Source organism: Rattus norvegicus, chromosome 4 (assembly GCF_036323735.1).
Source record: "Rattus norvegicus strain BN/NHsdMcwi chromosome 4, GRCr8, whole genome shotgun sequence".
In the NCBI taxonomy this organism is placed as follows: Eukaryota; Metazoa; Chordata; class Mammalia; order Rodentia; family Muridae; genus Rattus; species Rattus norvegicus.
The window spans coordinates 119,141,737-119,145,927 of NC_086022.1; the positions used below are offsets into that span (position 1 = coordinate 119,141,737).

Sequence of the window (4,191 nt, forward strand, 5' to 3'; positions counted from 1 at the left end):
CCCTGTGGTCTCCTGGCAGATCCCTCTTTGGTCTGTTATTGGAGGAAAAATGTTCGTCTCACCCGTGGACTTATGAGTGACAGCACTCTGGGGAGACCAGCTCTCTCCTGGCAGGATTTGGGTCTGGAGAGCTGTGCTACAGGTTTAACTCCAGGGTACAGATGGAGACTGGAAGCCCATCCTAAAAATCTTAATGGCCAAAACTGAGAAAAGTAACATGGCAGCTCATGACAGCCACATATTCCCCATAAATCAGAAGTCCTCTCTGTTGGAGAGAAGAAAACTGAGCAACCATACATGTAGTAATTATTTCCTGTGCCTCACATCTGGAATTGGTCTGACCATTGAGTTCTTCCCATGTGCACAGAAGTGAGGATCTGTGAAGTACTTCTGGCCCTGTGGGAGGCATTGAGGATCTGTGTAGCCAGTGCTCCTTGCTAGAACACTGGAGACTTTCATGATCTGTGCAGCCAGTGCTCCCTGCTCCCCTTTGGGAGATATTGAGAATCTGTATTCACTGCTCCCTGCTACTGGCCCTTTTAGAGGCAGGATCTGTGCATCCAGTGAGTGTTCCCTGCTGGTCTTTATGGAGGCAATGGGGAGCTGTGTACCCAGTGTTGCCTGATAGTACCTTGGTAGGAAATGAGGAGGAAGGTCTGAAGAGCATGGAGACCCCAACCTTTGCCAATAAGGAATGCAGGAAGGCTGCTGGCCATGAAACAAGTCAGAACTGATATAGTACTGTTACCTGGTGGTGGTTTTATAGCAGTAGCTGCTATACCTGCTATAGTGCACCTGGTATGCTGGAGTCCCTGCTTCAACTCATACCAACAATAGGTTGGGGGATCTTGAACTGACACTCCTACCTAACATCTCTATCAATACTGGAACCTCCCGGGAACTCCTCTTGGATATGCTGCTCTTAGAGATCCTATAGTTGTGAATCTGTAGAACCAATCCCTTCATACACTTTAGAAACACACTGATGGGGCAGATGTTGGGGTGGACCAATTGAAAGCCATGGGTCAGGGCCTGAAAGGTATTAGCTTGGTATTAGTTCTCATGTGCTCATGCCCTTCAGGCGAGCTTACCTGCAACCCCACAATGAATGCCAGCTCTGCCTTACTGCCCAGGTGAGGTACAGGGACTGCTCTCAAAAGTACTACAGCCTTTTAGGGACATGGTAAGTTCTCCCACTCACAATCCTGGAGCCAGCTTTCTCATATAACAGATTATGAAGGGCAGAGGTTATCTCCGAAGTTTACTCACTAGCACTCATCAGAAAAGAAGCAGGACTGGCTCACCTTCAACCCCAACATCAGTGCTAGCTCATTTATGTTGCCTAGGCATGGTGGTAGGCTTGTTCTCCTTACCAGACCAACCCTCCTGTTCTCATGAGCCCAGAGAAGCTCTCCTGCTTGTGGCTACAGATGAGGGTGGTAGATACTTCCATATGGCAGACCGGAGGCAGGGCAGCTCTCCCATGCTCACATCCTCAGGGCTGGCTCACCCGTACCCCTGCCTTTGGGGTAGGTCTACGGTGCTGTCCAGGTGAGGGGCAAGACCATATCTTCTGTTCTTATGACCTCATGGAGCTAACTCTCCTCCTGCCTCCAGTGGTGAGGACAAAGGCAAGGGACCCACATCTAGGTCCATCTACTGGCTGGTTTTGTCTGTCAACTTGACACAAGCTGGAGTTATCACAGAAAAAGGATATGGACCTCAGTTGTGGAAATGCCTCCATGAGATCCAGCTGTAAGGCATTTTCTCAATTAGTGATCAAGGTGGGGGTGGAGGACCCAGCCCATTGTGGGTGGTGCCATCCCTGGACTAGTGTTCTTGGGTTTTATAAGAAAGAAAGCTGAGCAAGCTGGGGGCAGCAGACCAGAAAGAAACATCCCTCCATGGCCTCTGCATCAGCTCCTTCTTCCTGACCTGTTTGAGTTCCTGCCCTGAGTTCCTTTAATGATGAACAGCAATGTGGAAGTGTAAGCTGAATAAATCCTTTCCTCCCCAACTTGCTTCTTGGTCATGATGTTTGTGCAGGAATAGAAATCCTGACTAAGACAAACCAGCTCTACTGTGCTTCCCGAGTAAGGTGCAGGGATTGCCCTTCCAAGTCCTGCAGCTGGTGAAGGACAGGGCCACCTCTCATGCTCTCATGTCCCCAGGGCCAGGCCTCCTGCCTGCTACAGATGGTGAGGGATGAGAAGGGAGGAGTGCACCTCTCTCTCATCCACACCACCACAAGGACCACAGTGGTAGGGCCAGCTCTACCATGCTAGCACACTCAGGGTCAACTCACGCCCATCTCCTGCCATGTTGGGCCCCTGAGTACTGTAGGGGTCTCTGGACGGAGTCAGCTTTCCTGCTCTCGGGCCTCCAGGGCCAGCTCTCCCACAATGCCCAGGTGAAGGGTGGGGCTAGTTCTGCACAGCCCTCAGATACCAACATGTCCACAGGGGCAGGCCAGACCAGGGACATCCACTTGGCCTTTGGTAGTGACAAATCCCTGCTGCTGCAGGGCCTTGGACACAGATGTGGCCCCCACTGTCAGCACAGGACCCTACCATGATCCATGACTTCACCAGCTACTCACATCAGGCTGTTCCTTACTACCCTCAAGTCTCCAGTTCTGCTTCCCTTGGTCATGCCCACATCCTTCTGTTTCTCTTTCTCTTCCATTTCTCCACCACTTATCTGCTCCAGTTAATGGTGCCCTGGGTCTCTGAGTGCCCAACAGACTGGTAATCACTTCAGGCTAGCTCCCGGTCCAGGCCCCTTGGCACCAGTCTTGTGATCATTTCTGGCTATCTCCTTTACAGGCCCACCCAAGTTTCCATTTGTCTGGGGCTCCCTTCCACCTGGGATCTGTGTTCCAAGAAAGGATTCTTCTAGTCTCTGACTTGCTTCCTCTCCTGAAGTCCATCCAGTCCTGCTTGACATCAGAATGGTGGTCATTTCAGGCTGGTTTTTTCAAGGGGGATGTTAGGCTACCAAGCATTCAAATATTCATAGGCCGACACATTGAGCATAGACAAAGCTTCTCTCCCCTCTGCCACCCCATAATGCACATGTGACATAGCAGCCACACCTAAAATGCCTCCAGGGACAGTGATTTTTGTTGTTTTGAGAAGAGGTCTTTATGTGTATCTCTGCTTTGTCCAGTATAGTCCTCTATAGCCCACCCTGGCCTTAAATGTGAGGCAGTCAGGAGGTCTGGAGAGATGGCTTAGTGCTCAATTCCCAGCACCAATACAGCAGCACACAACTGTAACTCCACTTCTAGAAGATCTCACACCCTCATAGAGGCAAAGCACAAACGTACATGAAATAAAAAAAAGAAACAAAACTTTGAAGCAGTCTGACACAGCTTCCTGAGTGGCAGAGATTGTAGGCTTGTCTCATCACTCTCTGCTTTAATACACGTTCTCTCTCTCATCTGTCTCTCTGTTTCTCTTCCTCTCTTCTTTCTCCAGCGTTTCCTACATCCCTGGGTATCACTGCGCTATGAGGTCATTTACCTGCCTGCCCACTTCCAGCTCTGGCGGAGGTCGTCTCCTAACATTACAGGGCAGTAGCTGTTGGTTGATTGGAGAGCATTTGGATGTGTAGGCTGGGGAGCTAATGCATTGGAACTTAATGAATTCTTGAATCTGAACATTAGTTTTCTTCTACACTTCTATGTTTCTTTTTAGAGGTTTGTGTTTTCTGAATATAATTTTCTCTTATCCTTTCTAGGTTTGAAGTCTAATGGGTGTTTTCTTCATTATTTGCAATTTTAACTCTATCTTAAAATGTCATATTTTACATGGTTTCATTGCTTTCACTGTTGGAACATTAGTTTATATTAACTGCACAGCATGAGCAATCTCACAGTGACATTTCCATACGTGTACAAGAATATTGGTCACATTCCCCTGATCACACTGCCTCTTCCTTGCCCCTTCCAAGACCCTCAATGTTTCCCTTTTTTTGTTCAGACATGTTATTTTTGTAGGAACCCATAATCAAGAGAACCAGGACATTAAAAAAGACATCGAATATTTTTTGTTTTTGAGAGGGTCTCACTAGGTAGGCCTGGCTACACTACTAGATTTTAGTTTTGCTTTGATCTGATTGTAATTGTGCCCCAGTTATTTCCTCTTGGAATGAGAATTATCTAACATGTTTTTAGATTTAAAGGCACCA

General features: G+C 48.2%; 1 non-coding gene across 1 annotated transcript; it reads right to left on the reverse strand.

Moving 5' to 3' along the window:
- Positions 1 to 2,984: 2,984 nt before the first annotated feature.
- Positions 2,985 to 3,116, reverse strand: LOC120102669 (small nucleolar RNA SNORA17). Its single transcript, XR_005504290.1, has one exon. It is a non-coding gene; the product is annotated as a small nucleolar RNA SNORA17 (small nucleolar RNA).
- Between the last annotated feature and the right edge of the window lie 1,075 nt (positions 3,117 to 4,191).